We start from the raw sequence: 19,829 nt of genomic DNA, 5'->3' as shown, positions 1-19,829 counted from the left end.
TTTCTCTTTGGGCAACACAGAAGCCCAGCCCCTGCTGTGGGCAAAAGCTTTCTTGCAGGTAACAGCTGAGTGGCAGCACAATGCAGCCAGGACCTGTGGGTATCACATCACTGTGGATGCCATTTTGCATACTAGCCCACAACCTGACAACTCAGGTGTTATGCACATGGGCATAGTCAAAGGTCGGACTTGGGACATGCCAGCAGGATGATAAGCTCCAGAGAAAGCACTTCAATCTTCGCTAGCACAATTCCTGGCCCAGTGGGGTTCATGGGAACTGGAGCTCCTAAAGGTGGAGGGAACTATGGGTTTAGCATAACCACAGCAGGATCTAGGTCCGATTCTGGACCCCACTTGCAACCAGGCTGGATCTAAGGCAGACCAGCGTGAAGCACAGAGGAGAACTTTGTGGACACTCAGCTTGACCCGCCTGGCTTGTCAGCTACCTTGGCTGGTGGAAGCTCTGGTCCATTTCCCCTGGCCTTGGACCTGGTTAGGGTGTCCTCTGCTAGTGACAGGGGCTTCCTTTTCCTCACCTGTTTGCCTCAGTAGCCATCCTCTTTCCCCAGTGATGTGCATACAATCCTCTTTTTCTTGTTCATCTGTCTCTGTTCATGCATCTTTCTAGTTCTTTGACTAAATGGTGGAGAAAAAAAGTGGCATGTGTGGGTGGCAATGTGTGGACCTCAAAATTGCACAAGAATATGGTCCCAGGGAAAAGTATAGATAGCAGCCACCTTTCTGGATGTCTGTGGGAAGACACTAGAGGTATGCCAACTAACAAACACAATGTCTGTATTCTTAAGTGATATCCTTTGGTCCAAACACTACTGTCCCTAATTTTTTAAAGACACAGTAAACAGATATATAATTTTTTCATGGGTTTGCTAATTAGTGCATCTTTTCTGGAAGGCAGTATAGAGCTTCCTAAAAAAACTAGGAAGGAACAACCATATCAACCAGCTCTCCCACTCTTTGATGTATAACCAAAGGAACTAAAATCAGCATACTGCAGGGTTCNAGAATATACAAAGGAATAGAAGCCTATGTCATAAGCTACAAGTAGGTTTTAATTTTAAGTGGCTAGATTTTCTGCTCTCAGAGGGATTGTACCAAGCCACTAATGGTGCAGAAGTGTTTTATTTCCTACACTTTCTCACCAACATTTTGTATAGTCAGACATTTAAGTTTTAGCCCTTCAACTGCTATGCTGTTGTATCCTCTTGTGGTCTCAAATTTTATTATGATAATAATTTGGTTATGATAAGTAAATTTTCATGTGACTATTTGATGTGTATATGACTTTCTCAATGATATCTCTTTTCAAAGCATTTTGCCGTTGTTTTCTATTTTATTTTAATTTTCTAACATTTGGGCTTGGATTGTTTCATATGGCATAGAATAAATGTTTTTATATGATTTGCAAACATTTCTATCAATCTCTGTCCTGCTCTTTCATTCTTATAGAGATATCTTCCAAATATCTCTTCTTCATCTCAGATGTCATTTTTGCTCCTTTCTTGTTCTTGGGAGGATACTGTCTGTAGGTAATCTCCATCTCACCCAAGAGTAAAAGGACTTTGACCCACATTTAGACCCACAGAAATTTCATAGATGTATGTTTTGAATCTGGGCTCAATCAAGTAGGAGACAAATTCCTATATTTTGAGAAGGGTTCTCTACATACTATCCCCATATACTACCTGTGTACAGAAACACTTCTCAAAAACTCTCCCCTTCCTCCACTGAACATTCCTTTGTACCATTCTTCAAAACCAGTTGTCCCTCTATGTTTGACTCTGTATCTGTACTTTTCCACTGACATATTATGAATGATTCTAAATTATAACAAATTCTCTTCCTGACTGCAGTTGATTACTCATGGACACTGGCTTATAGCATTATGACATAAAATTTTACCATACATACCTAGATATATCTGAAATGCTTTTATAAAACCATGCAGCATGGGTCTAACTGGGATTAGTTCCAAAAGACATTTTAAATATTAAAATATAAAACTTGCATATTATGCAGCCTAATAAGCTCCAAAACTTTCATGTTAATATATCCTACAAAAAAGAAATTGTTTGGAATAAATGACATGTGCAATATTGATCACAACTCACACACACAAATGCATTAGAAATCCCCAACAAAAGAGTACATCAAGCAAAACAAAACAAAATGAACAAACAAAACAATCAGACCTTGAAGGCAGCTTTCTTGAGATAAAGAAGAGAAACAACATAGAAAACATGAGGGAACACTTGAGCTCTTCATACACCATTAAATGCACAAATGTCCACATTTTCAGAACACCTGAATATGAGGAGAGTCGAGGTGAGGACATAGAAAACCCATTCATTGAAGTCATAGCAAAAAAAAAAAAAAAAACTCTCCTCATCTTGGGAAAGATGTGGACATCCGTGTATAGGAAGCATATGAGACCCCATATAGGCACTGCCTGAAGAGATATTCGCCATGCTATATGATCCCCAAAAGTATAAGCCAGAGAAAGAAATCCAACATCTACATGACAAAGGCACTAAGTTGAGTTCAAGCCCTTGTCCTGGAGCAGTGGAGCAGTGGTCTTGGGGGTCTTCACAATTCCTGAGATTCACAAGCCATATCTCCTATTGTCTCAGAGTAAATTGTTTAGCATCTCTGTAGTGTCTGTAATGCTTTAACAACCACATCTTTCTGAGACCCAGTTTTACTCTGACTTTTCTTTCCAACTTCATTTACCCTCTCATTTCTACTCCTCATGATCACAGTAAACCTGGAAAAAGTTTGGTGGCCATATCCATACAATGGGCTGAATGCTGGGCTGCCTTGAAATTTCCTCCAGCAGAGTAATGAGTGCATCACCTCTAAATTCAGCCACACAAACAGTGACAGAACATGTGCAAAATGTATATAATCTCTATGCCAGAATGTAACATGAATGGCCTCCTTTTGCATTTGCAATGCTGTCCTCCTCTGCTGCAATCTCAGGAGCATAGCCTTTCCCACGGACAATACTATCACCATTCTGGTCTTCTGTGCCTCCACCAGAGTCACACAATAAATTCCACTTGCAATGTTCAATTCTTTCCCACCTCGCATCTCTAAAAGTTTCAAAATTCCTACACCAAATACCCCAAATCACCAGAAGTTCCTGAACAATGTGGTCAGAAGCATAAAAATAAGGAACTTCCCTTGTGGTACCAATTTCTGTTCTAGTCAGCTTTATTTATTCTTTTTTTATTATCACCAAAAGATCTGAAAAGATTAGAGGAGGAAGTTTATTTGGCTCACAGTTTTAGAGGTCAGTCTATAGATAACTGACTCCACATCTCTGGTCCCAAAATGAGGCAAAACATAATAGCGGACAGAAGAGTATGGGGGAAGTTTCCAATTCAATACTTGGCCACCAGAAAGTAGACAGCAAACTCACCAATTACAAAATTTAAACCCCAAAGCCATCCCCCTAGTCACCTACTTCTTCTAACCTACTCTTTTCTGTTTACAGTTACCTGCCCTGTTAATCCATATCAGTGGATTAAGGAACAGATTAGCTTAAGGCTCTCATATCCCAATCCACTTACATCAAAACTTTCTTGCATTGTCTCACACATCAGCTTCTGATGGACACCTTATTTTGAAACTATAACACCTGATATTGGACTTTTTCACCTGTGATGACAAGATTCCATGGAACCCAGACTTAGAGCAATGAGAATGGTCCCTGGAGTGACACTATAGGAACACAATTTAATGGAATGTGACTGGGTGAACTGTGTTTCAGTTTTCAACGGATAGTTTGATGATTCATTTTTGCTGGATTCCTTGGTTACTCTGTATCCAAACACAAAGACAGTTCAGCCTGAATGTATTTGATAATGAAGAACTGGTAAAAAACACAATTCTGACTTTGTAACAAACACATTGGCTACTTACACTGTGGACTAGTAGAGGGACATGCTCTCCTAGGGGCCACACAGGGGGTCATAGTCTGGTATCCCTGCTGCCTGATGCATCACTGCCACTACCACCTGGCTATGACCTTTGCAGGACTCTGCTGCAGTGACCTATCTGCTCNTTACCTGGACTGTGAGTTAATCTATTGAGACACTGCTTTACCTGGACTGAGACAACAAACTGTAATCTACAACAAATTGTAACTCGGTATCTTTGCTAACGGTGTCATTGCTGGTATAATTTTTCCAAGGGCTTCTTGCATGGAGCCATCAATTTGCTTGGTATTGTGACATTTTGTATCCTCCCCTTCTGCTTGTAGCAGATTATTTATGGTGTTTGTGTAAAAACCACTATGGTCGTTATTTAAATCAAACAAAAGGGGGAAATGTTAGGGTCTGTAAACAAGTCTGGATGGTGCCTGGCAAAATGCCAGAGGGAGTGGTTTGTGAAGGAACACCAGGGAGCCATTAAGTGTGGAGATTCCTTATTGGTTGACTGATGTATCTAGTTTATGCTAATTAGATAAGCTGTGTGTAATGTATAAATACTGCTCCTGTCCTGCAATAAACGGCTCTCACTCCTGCTGTATCAACATATAGAAGTTATTCGTCACCCCCCCCCCGGGTTATTTTGCTGCAGCCGGACTGAGGCACTTGTTTATGGTTTATATCATGCCATCATTGAGATATCTTAATTATGTCAACAACCACAACAAGAAATGTGTCATTCAATGTAACTTTATTTACTATTTGTTGCACATAAAGGTCTTTAATTTCTAACTACCATAGGTTCAAACGACTATTTTTCCATGAAGTCTGACCTTGACATTAGTGAATTCATTTATTCATGTTGTGTTTTTATGGTAAACCTCTGAATGATTCACATTGCCATAGATCCTGAACTCATAATTGTGGACCATGCACAGGCTAGCAGCAAGCCAGAAAGCCACTTGGCAAGCCAAAGGATACTCTGCATAAGGTGAAAATTCATAGCACAACGTTAAATGTCCAATCGAAGTCATCTTAGAATTATACATATATTGACTTCTTAATTTATATAAGGTCTGGAACTCCACTGGTTTGTTTGTGATGAGGTTGACCTGATTTCAGGAGAATTTTTCCTGGAATAATTAAGGAAAGGGTGCTCGATGGATCTTTCTTCTTAGTTGCTTGTTCCTCCCCAGCACTTTCATCTTTCTTCTCATCCTGTTCGGCTCCTTTGATTTCTTCTTCTTCACCTTCACCTCCTCCTTCTTCTTCCTCTTTTGCTTCTTCAATTCTTTCTTGGCAGTTTCTTCCTCTGAGGCTCCCTCCTCTTCCTCTGCCTCTCCTTCTCCTCCTCTTCAGCTTCCCCTTCAGAGAGTGGCTTGTCCTTGGCTTCCTAGGCTTTGGCAGCCTCCATGGTCTCCTCCAGCTCTATCTGTTCTTCCTGGACGTGGCTGGTGTAGCTAAGAGGGGGAAGAAGCGGGCAGACATCAAGTAGGAGCCGGTCTGCAGACTTCCTTTTCCATAGGTAGATCAGCTAAAGAGCTGGGAGCTTTGGGAGTAGCTACTGGTTAGTTGCCCATGCAGGTGAAACTGAGCCGGGTCTCTGCCTTCCAAGAGATTACTCTAAACTGCAATCTTGATATCCAAAGCCATCTTCACGTGGAGGAGTCTGGGTATTCTTTTAGGTAAGGTGCCATTTCGCTCTTTGTGGTTCTCAGTTCATTTTCTACTTTGTTGATTGTGTCCTGCATAGCACTGATGTCTGCGTTCTGCTTGTCCTCTAGCTCCTGCAGCTGCTTCAAAAGGGATTTGTCCATAGCCCAGCACGCTTCAATCTCCAGGGTCTTGGCCTTGAGCAAGCGACAGCTCTCGTCGCCTCTTGTCACCTCTTTCTTAGTGGCGTGCACTGCGTGGGTGCTCTTGGCTGTGCTCTCAGGCAGCATGGTGAACTGGCTCTTGCACTCTTGGGCATTTTGCATGTTCTTGGAGGCCAGCTTCTCATATTGCCTGCGAATGTCCTTGAGCACTGCGGAGAGGTCGGGCTTGGAGGACACGTCCATCTCCAGCGAGATCTGTGCTTACTGAATCTGCATCTGCAACTCTGCGATCTCCTCTTCTTGCACTTTTTTTCAGAAAAGCAATTTCGTCCATCAGGCTGGTGATACGCTTTTCGAGCTCAGCTCAGCGAGGGCCATCGCCGCCTCATCTGCGCCTTTGCGCGCCCGCATCAGCCAGCCTTTGGTCCCAGCGGCTCAGCACCTCCTTTTCATAGTGCTCTTGCAAGGTTGCGCAGTCTTCCCCAGCCTTTCGCGTTTTCCCTGGTGAGCCTGCTTCTCCGTGGTAGCAGTCTTCCGCTGCCAGGCGCAACTTGTGAATCTCCTGCTCCTACAGCGCCTGGAAGCGGGACGGCTTAGAGTGCTTCTGGCGCAGCACCAGCAGCTCCGCTTTCAGCACCTTGTTCTGCTGCTCCAGCTCTTGCACGCGCTCGAGGAAGCTGGCAAAGTGGTCGTTGAGGTCCTAGAGCTGCGCCTTCTCCTGAGTGCGGATGGACTTGAGGTCATTGCTAATGGCGGCTACCTGGCTCAGGTCTAGGTTTTTCAGACTGTGCATCAAAGAGCCAGAACTGCAGGAGCAGCTGTGGCGCACGGGGAGCTAGGAGACAGGCGCCAAATAGCTGGCTTGTGCGGAGCACTCGGTGCTGTAGCCGCTGCTCTCGATAGAGTTGTGAGCCCAGGGCATCTCCACAAAGCGCCGCTTGCAGGAGGTAAGTAGTAAGGCTCTTCTCTAAGGAACTCAGGGTGGCGGTTGGTACCCTCCTGGCCCGAGGCGGAGATGGGGGCCTGGAGAGGAGGAAAGGCAGGGGAGGAAAGGGAAAGATGAATTGCTGTGTGCCTGGGTTCCAGATCATACTATGCACTTTTGGTTAAGACTCAAATTCTCTGAGCCTTCTTTTTCTTATGCATAAGTTGGACAAATTAACACTTATTTCATTTTTTTGGGTTGTCAAATCTAGATTTGACATTGTGATTTTGGAAAAAGTATTTTCTCTGTAAGCCTTAATTTCTTAATTTATAAAAATAGGAACAATTATAGTATCTCATAAAATTGTAGTAAGGATAAGGAAGGTCTTGGCACATAGGACATATCCAGTCTTAGCTCTTATCTATTATGATGTCACAAGATGTTTGAATGTAGGTAATGTAAGTTGTGTTAAATAATATTGCATTTAATCATATCATAGCTATTTACATTTCAGAATGTAAGTAGCTAAAAGATGAGTTAATAACATTGTGATCTTTTTACAATTGAACATTCAGTTTTTTACTTTAACCACTTTCTTGTGGTGATTCATGTGTGTCATGGCCTATGTTAAATTTCAGTGATATTTTTATTTGGATAAATTGTATTTGGCTTCCTATTTCTGTCAGATGATAGGAAAATAATGAAATAATAGTGTGAGAATTTGACCAAAGTAAACCTGAAAGCCATCAACTGGATATTTTGTTAGAAATGTAATAATGAGATAAAAATGTGAATTATCTTGAAATTCAGAGTGACTTCATTCTTTGGTTGAATAATACTGATATCTGCAGTTTTCCTTTTGATGATAAAAGTGTATGAGAGGTAAGCATTTTTCTTTACATGAACAATATTTGGGTTTTACATAATAATAGCTCTTTTAGTTTAAAATTGTTCCCCAATATATTTATTGCTGTTTTACTATTCTTAAACTTTATTAATAGGGTATCTTGTTATCATAAATTATTTCTTCTCTATTAACATTATTTTAAATCCTGTACTCTCTTTTATCTGATTTTTATTTGAAAATATATGTTAGTTATAAATGTTAATAGTTATATATTAGTTATAAATGTAAATAGCTATGATATGATTAAATGCAATATTATTTAACACAAAATATATTTAGCATATTTTTATGAATCTTTATGGATAGAAACCTATGGACCTGTACAGTATTTCTGGGAATTAATTGTATTCCTATGAGGTGATAAAAGTATCATTAGTTTGTTATTAAGAACAGAAATATGAAGGTTGAACAGCTATTTAGTGCAAAATTATTATGGAGAAATGTGTCCTAAGAAGTTCAAACACTGATGTGCATTTTATATTTTACAAGCTTGTAGACAAGCTATTTAAACCCATACAAAATTTTTGTTAAATAAGGAAAAGTGACTTAGGTGTGGTTTGGGTAAAGCCCATCTTCTTAGATTAATTTTTTTTTATCATTGTGGCTGTCATTGCCCACAATAGGGATTCAAGTACAGCATCAGCAACTCATGTTAACAGTGTGTTCCCTATCCTTCTATACCAAGCTAGAGAAAGGTATTAGAAAGGTTTCAGATAACATTGATTAAATTAGTGTGTACCTATGATTTCACTAATACTTTTCTAGGAGGCTAATAATCCAATCTTTGCTCTTGTACTTAAGAGCAAAAAAAAAACTAATTCAGCAGAAAATGTTTTGCCATATCAAGTGTATTTATTAATGAAATCTAATTGGCCTGTCACTGATTGATCTTTGAGACAAAATCCAAAGGCCATCTGTCAGTGTAATTGCTGTATTATTAAGTGCATCTGTACATGTTTATATTGTAAAATTACATATTCTTATATACTCTTAAGATTTGAAAAATTAACAATCTGAATTTTCTCTAATATCTTTATATTCTTAATTTTCTTATTCTAGTACCTGACCTCCTAAAGCTAGAATAATGCAGAACATCTGTATTTACTCATCAGTGATAGAAGGCCGAAGGAAGATGGTAATGAAAGAAAAAACAAATTTCCTCAGCATAAGCTTTGCCAGTTACTGCTAAATGTGTAGCTGCCTTACATTTTTAAAGCATGACTAAAGCAGATACTACATTTTTCACAATTGTACAAATTAACAATGTACGCTATCTTTACCATATGATTTGACTTTGAATATGTCTTGACATGTTGCTGTTCCTTTAACATTCCTTAGATGGCACAAAATGGAAAATATTTTTTTCTGAACAAAAACATGAACAAAGTATTCTTTGTAAAGTATGCAAGTCAAATATGTAGTTGTGAAGCAAGCCATCATATGCAACCATTATCTGGTCATAATTTTCCTTTTGGAAAATATACATTTTTAACAGATGCTGTCACTGAATATAAAGCAAAAGGGAAAATCAGGAAAAAAAAGATTTATTTTTTCCCTTCCACAACAGTTATACAAAAATGCTTTACTATTTATTGCAGGTAGATCATATGCATTTGAATTAATTATCAATGTACTATTGCCAGGCTTATGATGAAAAACTGTGATTATATTTTACTATTTACTACATATTATTTTATCATTGCCAACTAATGTTAGATCTATTTAAACATTTAAACATTCACTGGCATGATATTTAGAATTTGTTATATACTGGGTTGGTGGTGATTGACTTATCCCCATCACACTGAACCTTCCACTCTTCTTCCACTTTGTCCTCTCTTGGAAAAAATCAGGTTAGAAGCCCATGACTATAANCATTTTGTATAGTCAGACATTTAAGTTTTAGCCCTTCAACTGCTATGCTGTTGTATCCTCTTGTGGTCTCAAATTTTATTATGATAATAATTTGGTTATGATAAGTAAATTTTCATGTGACTATTTGATGTGTATATGACTTTCTCAATGATATCTCTTTTCAAAGCATTTTGCCGTTGTTTTCTATTTTATTTTAATTTTCTAACATTTGGGCTTGGATTGTTTCATATGGCATAGAATAAATGTTTTTATATGATTTGCAAACATTTCTATCAATCTCTGTCCTGCTCTTTCATTCTTATAGAGATATCTTCCAAATATCTCTTCTTCATCTCAGATGTCATTTTTGCTCCTTTCTTGTTCTTGGGAGGATACTGTCTGTAGGTAATCTCCATCTCACCCAAGAGTAAAAGGACTTTGACCCACATTTAGACCCACAGAAATTTCATAGATGTATGTTTTGAATCTGGGCTCAATCAAGTAGGAGACAAATTCCTATATTTTGAGAAGGGTTCTCTACATACTATCCCCATATACTACCTGTGTACAGAAACACTTCTCAAAAACTCTCCCCTTCCTCCACTGAACATTCCTTTGTACCATTCTTCAAAACCAGTTGTCCCTCTATGTTTGACTCTGTATCTGTACTTTTCCACTGACATATTATGAATGATTCTAAATTATAACAAATTCTCTTCCTGACTGCAGTTGATTACTCATGGACACTGGCTTATAGCATTATGACATAAAATTTTACCATACATACCTAGATATATCTGAAATGCTTTTATAAAACCATGCAGCATGGGTCTAACTGGGATTAGTTCCAAAAGACATTTTAAATATTAAAATATAAAACTTGCATATTATGCAGCCTAATAAGCTCCAAAACTTTCATGTTAATATATCCTACAAAAAAGAAATTGTTTGGAATAAATGACATGTGCAATATTGATCACAACTCACACACACAAATGCATTAGAAATCCCCAACAAAAGAGTACATCAAGCAAAACAAAACAAAATGAACAAACAAAACAATCAGACCTTGAAGGCAGCTTTCTTGAGATAAAGAAGAGAAACAACATAGAAAACATGAGGGAACACTTGAGCTCTTCATACACCATTAAATGCACAAATGTCCACATTTTCAGAACACCTGAATATGAGGAGAGTCGAGGTGAGGACATAGAAAACCCATTCATTGAAGTCATAGCAAAAAAAAAAAAAAAAACTCTCCTCATCTTGGGAAAGATGTGGACATCCGTGTATAGGAAGCATATGAGACCCCATATAGGCACTGCCTGAAGAGATATTCGCCATGCTATATGATCCCCAAAAGTATAAGCCAGAGAAAGAAATCCAACATCTACATGACAAAGGCACTAAGTTGAGTTCAAGCCCTTGTCCTGGAGCAGTGGAGCAGTGGTCTTGGGGGTCTTCACAATTCCTGAGATTCACAAGCCATATCTCCTATTGTCTCAGAGTAAATTGTTTAGCATCTCTGTAGTGTCTGTAATGCTTTAACAACCACATCTTTCTGAGACCCAGTTTTACTCTGACTTTTCTTTCCAACTTCATTTACCCTCTCATTTCTACTCCTCATGATCACAGTAAACCTGGAAAAAGTTTGGTGGCCATATCCATACAATGGGCTGAATGCTGGGCTGCCTTGAAATTTCCTCCAGCAGAGTAATGAGTGCATCACCTCTAAATTCAGCCACACAAACAGTGACAGAACATGTGCAAAATGTATATAATCTCTATGCCAGAATGTAACATGAATGGCCTCCTTTTGCATTTGCAATGCTGTCCTCCTCTGCTGCAATCTCAGGAGCATAGCCTTTCCCACGGACAATACTATCACCATTCTGGTCTTCTGTGCCTCCACCAGAGTCACACAATAAATTCCACTTGCAATGTTCAATTCTTTCCCACCTCGCATCTCTAAAAGTTTCAAAATTCCTACACCAAATACCCCAAATCACCAGAAGTTCCTGAACAATGTGGTCAGAAGCATAAAAATAAGGAACTTCCCTTGTGGTACCAATTTCTGTTCTAGTCAGCTTTATTTATTCTTTTTTTATTATCACCAAAAGATCTGAAAAGATTAGAGGAGGAAGTTTATTTGGCTCACAGTTTTAGAGGTCAGTCTATAGATAACTGACTCCACATCTCTGGTCCCAAAATGAGGCAAAACATAATAGCGGACAGAAGAGTATGGGGGAAGTTTCCAATTCAATACTTGGCCACCAGAAAGTAGACAGCAAACTCACCAATTACAAAATTTAAACCCCAAAGCCATCCCCCTAGTCACCTACTTCTTCTAACCTACTCTTTTCTGTTTACAGTTACCTGCCCTGTTAATCCATATCAGTGGATTAAGGAACAGATTAGCTTAAGGCTCTCATATCCCAATCCACTTACATCAAAACTTTCTTGCATTGTCTCACACATCAGCTTCTGATGGACACCTTATTTTGAAACTATAACACCTGATATTGGACTTTTTCACCTGTGATGACAAGATTCCATGGAACCCAGACTTAGAGCAATGAGAATGGTCCCTGGAGTGACACTATAGGAACACAATTTAATGGAATGTGACTGGGTGAACTGTGTTTCAGTTTTCAACGGATAGTTTGATGATTCATTTTTGCTGGATTCCTTGGTTACTCTGTATCCAAACACAAAGACAGTTCAGCCTGAATGTATTTGATAATGAAGAACTGGTAAAAAACACAATTCTGACTTTGTAACAAACACATTGGCTACTTACACTGTGGACTAGTAGAGGGACATGCTCTCCTAGGGGCCACACAGGGGGTCATAGTCTGGTATCCCTGCTGCCTGATGCATCACTGCCACTACCACCTGGCTATGACCTTTGCAGGACTCTGCTGCAGTGACCTATCTGCTCCCCCTTGAGAGGACAAAAGTGAGGAGGCAGCCTGAGGATGAGAGGTGAAGCCACAGGGCCTGAAATACAGGGACCAAGCCCCAGCCCTTCAGGAATGATGGGGAAGGGAGGGACGGATGTCTGTTTAGGTCATTGCCAAATATTTGGGCTTAGATTTTTTTCATATGGCATAGACCAAATTTTTGTACATGTTTTGCAAACTTTTTATCAATATTTGTTCAACAGTCAGTTACAGTGATCCATAGACTTGACTGACAGTTGCCAATAACCCTATCAATCACATAGACAGGTAGTCAAGCTGCTGCTGTCACCCCTTTGGATCCCTGGTATGAAAGGATTGTGGCAGTTGCTGCCACTCCTGCATTCCTGATAGGACACTTGCCCACAGCTTTGGGACTATGTTATCTATGATGTCTGTGAAAAGCATGCCCTACCACACCTACTGCTGCTTCTACTAGGCCATGATTAGGTCCTTTCAGGTGTCTTGCTTTCCCAGAGGACTCTGCTTGGCCATCTCAATAGTCATGGGCACTGAGGACATTTGCTAGACCACAAGTATTCTATATGTCCCCACCCAAGTACTTCTGATGTCCACATTATTTTCTTTGAGGAACTCCTCTCCCATACATGACAGCCAAGATGGGGGAGCACAACAAGCCTGTGCAGACTGCCATGAGAGTGCAAATGGGGTTCAGCAGGCTGGTGCCTGGCTACCTTCCTGCACCCACCCTTTTGTCCATAAATGAACAATGACTTTTATGCTTATTATGCTAGTCCGACACCTCTGTCCATTGCAGTGCTCACTTTTGCTGCAGCATAGGCCCCAAGAAAGCCTCTTGCAGATGGTTTGATTATCTATTCATTACTTCTCTCTTGAAGAGAGAGAGAGCTGAGCTGCTTCCACCATGAACTGGTGAAAACAAGGGACGCTGGCCCAGAGAACATCTCATTGTCAACTCCAGACCCACTATTTAAGCTCCTGCCCCTAATGGAAGGCTCCCTCAGCTTCACTGGAGGTTTTCAGCTGGTGCAGAAGAGCAGAGCAGGGGACCCAATCCTGTGAATACCCTGTTTCAGCAACGGTTGATCCTATTTTTACTCCATCACTGAGGCCAAAACACACAGAAAATCCACATTTCAGTTTGATCACCCAATCCCACTACAGCAAGGTTGTCTCCAGGGTACATCACCTAATAAATGGTTCATTAATAAAAAGAGTCCATGAGATGAGCCAACTGGCCTATTTCATATTTACATCACAGGAATATTATGTATGTTCTGTTGCACGTGGAATACAAAGCAAGAATGAGAAACACACAGCAGTTCTCCCTTTCCCACAACTTTGCTTTCCATGGCTTCAGTTACCTGTGATCAGCAGAGGTACACAAATATTACTTGTCTTATTCTCAGAGAGAAGGACTACATTCAGATTATGTTTATCATAGTGTATTGTTGTTATTATGTGATTTTACTATTAGTTATTGCTTCTAATCTCTTCCTGTGCCTGCTTTAGAAGTTGAGCTTTATGCCGGACATCGTGGTAGATACCTATAATTCCAGCAATTCAGGAGGCTGAGGCAGGAACATTTTGAGTTCAAATCCAGTCTCAGCAAAAATGAGGTGCTAAGCAACTCAGTGATACCTTGTCTTTAAATAAAATAAAAAGAGGGCTGGGGATGTGTCTCAGTGGTTGAGTGCCCCTGAGTTCAATTCCTGGTACCAAAAAAATAAAATAAAAATAAAGAAAGAAATTGAGCATTATCATATGTGTATTTGTCAACAAGGTCATTGTCACTATGAAAAGGAAATAGAGAGTTCAGCCCACAGTGGATATAAAGCCCTATTCTGAACTTTCACTGCAAAGTCCCAAATCAAATGATCTATACAGGAAGAAAATTCCTTGCCACACTGGTGTGTTCTGTAGGTACTGAGAGATTTTCATGGCAGACTTTGGATGTCTCATCCACAAAGAAGTTCAGATTTAGTGTCTCTGTGTTTGATTCTCTAAGTGTGGTTCACAGCCTGCAGTATCTTGGATGACTTACCCAGTTTAGACTCTTCTCCCTGCCAGTGACCTCAGGCAATCACAGCACACTAAGTGTAGAGAATCCCCTGTCTAAACCAATACCAAGATATCAGCATTTATGTTCAAGATCACAAGGTAATACTATGTGTTATCAGGACTGAGAACCATCAATGGCACCGTGACATCAAAATTTCAGGAGCCAAGCTACACCTAATCCCCATAAGGAATGCACAGTCAAATGCACAGGTGGTTTTTCATGGTCCTGTAGGGGCAAGGTGACAGGGTACACAATGCTTGATATCCTTCCTTCCTAGTGCCTCAGTGTCCCTAGACTGCAGAACTGCTGCTTCTTGAGAAGAGCTTCATTTCATGCCTCCTCATGCCCACTTTCATAACTAATCCCTGAGGATATCAAGTGGAACTTCTGCAATGTTGGGTTCACCTGCAGAGCAACTTGTACCTGAGCCTCCCTTTCCTCCATCTTGGAAAGCAGCCCTTCCAACAGCAGACTGGCAATGACATCCTTATTCCTAGAGATCACAGGTCAGAGGAGACACCAGAATACCTCCCCACCAAAATCCTTCTGCAGGGAATGAGGCAGTAGATGCATCCACACTTCAGGCACATGGGTATTTAAAGATATTCAAGGCAGACAGAACATCTGCATACTTTTTGGAAGAGTTTCGCCTGTCCTTTTGGGGGTCAAATGCACATGAAAAGGAATTCTTTGACCATTAATTTTAAAAATCCAGGACTTTTTTGTATGCAGAGCTATTGTGTTGCAAGTTTGTCTTTACCAGAAAGGCACCAACAGAGCAACTCCCTGTTTTCAGAGATTTAATGTTGTATTTGGAAAAAAGTCATAGATGGTTAGTATGCTTTGAGCTGAGTGGGAGGAGTGGCCTCTGCTCCTGGAGTCTCTCAATCTGTGCTAATGCAATAATAATATGTGTCCAGATATGACCTGGTAAAATCTTTGTCAGAAGCAGTGAAGGTATTGTCATCTCACGATGCACAAGGGACCCCAAGCAACAATCATAGATGCAAATAAGAGATCTGGTTGTAGCCCCTGAGCTGCATGCCACATTCTCTTCCTACCACCCTTAGAGTGTGTGATTCAGGATAATAATTAGTGAGTAGCCTGACAGCACTTGTTGATTTAACCATTTACCAATTTCCTAATAGGCACATATACTGCCCTTTTCTTATTTGAGACAATTCCTTGATGAATTGCTAAATTCCAAAGCCTGGCTTCAAATTTGCAATCCTTCTTCTTGTTTGTTTCCCCAGTAGCTGGGATTACATGCATGTACCAACCTGCTCAAAATTACTTTTTACTTTTTCAAAACTGAGGATAGAACATAGGGACACTTTACCAGTGTCCTTTATCCCTGGCCCTCTTTATTGTTTATTTTGAGACACGTTCTTGCTAAATCGCCTGCATCTGACCTCAAATTTATTCTCCTCCTCCCTCAGCCTCACAAATAGCTGGGATTATAGAAGTGCACACCACCCCGCCTGGCTCATGTAACTTATAACTGACAAAAACTGCTAAAATCATAATTTTGGACTTGGCATGCATGTTGGTTCCTTTACTGGGGGCCTTCTCTGGAAAGCACTTTCCAAGGTCTGCTTACTGTATGAGAATCTAGCATCCCACTGTGGCCTCCATCACCGCTGCCACCACCCAGTAATAACACAGTCACCCCTGTCTTGCAGCCAACAACACCAATGCCACCTGTGTGGAACCACTTCATGATGACATCACAGTCTTCAAGGGGCAAACCTCTTCCTCAGTTACCTACACATTTACAGAGGAAGTGAAGAAGTGTGGTGTTACCCTAAGAGTAAGCATATGTGAAGCCACTGAGGACACTCCTCTTGTGGAGAAAGAAGGCATTCATGTGCTTGATTGAATTTTTGAGGATGTTGCACGACCCTCCAGCCAGATCAGTTTTGATGTTAAGTTTGAACAATTTTCAAACACAACATGGCTGTTGTGTTTGAAAATTGTTCAAACTTAACTCATTACTGCTTATTGCAGTTGAGCCTTAGAGAGCTCCAGTGCTGGATGCTGTAGCGTTAATTGATGGTGGAGTGAAGTATGAAGGTACAGCACCATCCCTAAGACAAAGGCAGTGTGGGACTTTAAACAGCAAGCAACTTTCATATGCGGAGAAACATGAAGTAAAAATGCAGCTGTGCTTCAAAAACTTCAGTTGCACAGAAGCAACTGCTCCATTCACTAAGTTATGGTACCTGATGCTACTGCCTTGGAAGTGTAACTTGAGGTGGGGCCTAATTGGTTGTTAATATTATCTGAAGTGTTGCTGTCCTGGATGTATCTGAGGGAGCTTCCATAGTATTGGAAAGAAGTTTCACCAGGCCAAAGATGGGCAGAATTTCTCCCTGTATGTTTTGGTGATGATCAACCAACTTAGACACAGGCAAAATATTCTTACTGTTCAGCAATTAAAATGTGTTGTGCTTTGGGTATGAGTTGTCCCCAGAGCTCATGTGAGACAATGCAGCAAAGCTCACACAGTGAATTGATTAGATCAATAATACCAATGACTTAATCTTTGAGAGGACTAAGGTACTAGGTGGTAACTGCCAGCAGGTGATATGACTCAGGAGGATGGAGGTCACTGAGGGAATGCCCTTAGGAGTTATATTTTCTCCCTATGTTTGCTCTCTCTCTCTCTCTGCTTTCCTGCTGTCATGAATGGGGGAGCTTTCCTCTGACATGCCCTTCAACCATGATCTTGTACCTCTGCTCAGGCTCAAAGCAATGGCACCAACTGACCATGGACTAAATCCTCTGTAACTATGAAAATGACTTTTCTTCCTCTAAATTGTTTTTGTCAGTTATTTGGGTCACAGTAACAAAAAAAAATGATTACCACAAAAATTGATTTTTTTTTTCAGATGACAAAATGATCTCATTTTATTTTTAAAACTCTGGTGAAATTGTTTTCCATATGACATCCCATTTTAAAAATTTAATGTAAACCAAACTATGGGTTACTCACACTATGCAGAATTGAGCAGCATGTTTACAGATGTCTATAAGATTTACAAATGCTATTCATTAGGTAGTAATTTTTGTTGCAATTTTTCTAGCACATATTCCACAGTAAAAGAAAGGGCACATATTGGTGTTCTTCTATAAAAATTCTTAAAAAATGGAAAATGGCAATTTTCCTTAGAAGATTTTTTCTTGAAATGGTTTTCTTAAACAATTGGGATTATAGAAAAGGGCTGTAGATGTAAAAGAACTATAACAATGTCTATTTTCATTTTTCTTTTACATGATTGAAAGAACCATTAATGTAAAAAAAAGGTTTTCATTCATTATAAAACCACTCTTAAATCTTATGCAAATAATGTAACACAGATTTCTGCAATGCAAATTGCACTTTTTAATTTTGTATACATGGAAGAAAAATATCTTATTTGCCACCCTGTGTTCAAATTCTAGCTGATCTCAGATCAGTCAGGCAAGATGAACTTGGAGAAACTTCAGTCACAGTGTATGTTAGAGTATCTATGCAATCTTGAAAACTGAGAAATATTTTCACAAGAGATCCAGGAACTAACTCAGTTTCCAAGATGTGTCCCAAGTGGCCTTCAATGGTCTTTTCCATGAATGCTTGTGAAATCTGCATATAGAAGAGGTATGTAGAAATTCTGGAATAACCAAAATCAATCAGAAGAACCACAAGATTTGAGGTTATACACATGAAACCTTGTTTTAAAGAATCTCTCTCCATCTTCCTTAGCAGGCAAGGCCCTGGTCCCATTCCCAGTTTCTGCAAGCAGTGCAGGAGCCAACCCAGAGGCAGGCTGGCTGGGGGTGGCCCTGGCTAGATGGAGCTGGCCACATTCCTGTTGTACTGGCCCTCCTCTGGAGAAGGCCCATCTTTTCTTACTCTTCAGCAAGCCTCCTGGGGAAACACATCTCTTTTAGAGTCAAAGGCAAGGAAATCACCTTGGAGCAATGTTCTGTTGGCATTTGCTACTGTCAGGGCTACTGGACAAAATCAGACATAAGAGGTGCAAGGCCTTCTTCAGTGGTGTTCTCCCTTCCTCCTCGCAGCAGGGGCTCAGGCCAGGGCCAGAGCATACCTGAAATCCTGTTGCTCTGAGGATGCGATACCAGCAAGCAAGGCCAGACTATGTAGAGCCCGCCCATCTTGACTGGAATACCTGAGCTTGCTGTTCTGGGGTTGGTGCCCCTCCTGCACCACCCATCACTGGGGCACCTGCACCTGAGGCTGTTGGATGCATTGGAGAAGAAATATTTTTGCTGCAATCCTCTTAGTTAGAAGAGGTAGAAGTTGGAGTCATAGGAATACAATTGTTATTAGCAGAGCAAGTCTTTGACTTATTTAGGTCTTCAGGTTTTTGTTTCCTGGTTTGAACTCCTTTTATCATAGCATGTGGTCAAGGCACCCCATGAGTTTCAAGTAGATTCCCAAAGTGGCACACTTAGTTTCACCCTCAGGGTTTCTTTTGGTCTTGGTGTGCCAGATGGCACAGGACAGTGGAAGCCTCCATGACGAAGGTATGTGCTTCTGGCTGATGAGGGACCAGCTGAGGCCATTCAGCTTGATGTAAAAGCCACAGGCTTTGCACAGGTTAGGACAGTGTCCTCCAGTTGCCACAGCAGCATCTGGATGAAGCCACAATTCACACACTAGGGGCTCTCTGCCAGGTTCTCCAGCAGGTCTGTGCTGGGCACCCCAGGTGCCAGGAGTAGGGCTCCAGGTGGCTAGGAAGATATCAGTGGTGCAGCCATGTAGGGCAAGTATGGACTCAGTGTTGGTGATGTTGATGGTGGTATGTCTGGTTCAGGGGCCCACCACAGACACTGAGCTGTACTTGTGCTCCTGGCTGCTCATGGGCACCAGAATGCACCTGCCACTGCCTCCTATACTACGCCATGTGGTAGCCCCCAGGATCCCATGCTGTGCCATTGGCCATGGCAATGGCTCCACCAGTAGGGGAAGCACCAAGGTGTGCACCTCAGCCTAGCCGGGGAAGTCAGGCTCTGTGGCCCAACCACTGGATACACTGCTTCTTCTGCCTTATGGGGGACTGTGCACTGAGGCTTGAGGCCAATCAGGGTCCCCATTGAAGATAGGCTAGACAGCATGGAACTCACATGGATGCTAGGCACGCAGACCAGAAACTGGCCATCTCCATAGCACCAGCTACTGTGGCTGCAGAATGTAGGAAGTGACAGGTGCGCCCTGGAAAGCTGCAAATGCCTACCTGGAGAGAGCAGCGTACTTGTGGGTGTATACCCACTCACATGCTCAACCGCCACCACTACCCAGCTCGGGGCACCTCCGGCAGCAGGCCAGTTGGGGTGGACCGCGGCATTCAGTCCCCATCAACCGGCAC

The 19,829-nt window shown here is 41.1% G+C and overlaps 1 pseudogene; it reads right to left on the bottom strand.

Moving 5' to 3' along the window:
- Positions 1-4,562: 4,562 nt before the first annotated feature.
- On the bottom strand, positions 4,563-19,808 carry LOC107145132 (annotated as a pseudogene).
- Between the last annotated feature and the right edge of the window lie 21 nt (positions 19,809-19,829).

The sequence above is a fragment of the Marmota marmota genome, unplaced genomic scaffold, assembly GCF_001458135.2.
Source record: "Marmota marmota marmota unplaced genomic scaffold, marMar, whole genome shotgun sequence".
Lineage (NCBI taxonomy): Eukaryota > Metazoa > Chordata > Mammalia > Rodentia > Sciuridae > Marmota > Marmota marmota.
The sequence above is the reverse complement of the archived record's forward strand: the minus strand, read 5'-3'. Positions and strand labels throughout refer to the sequence as shown.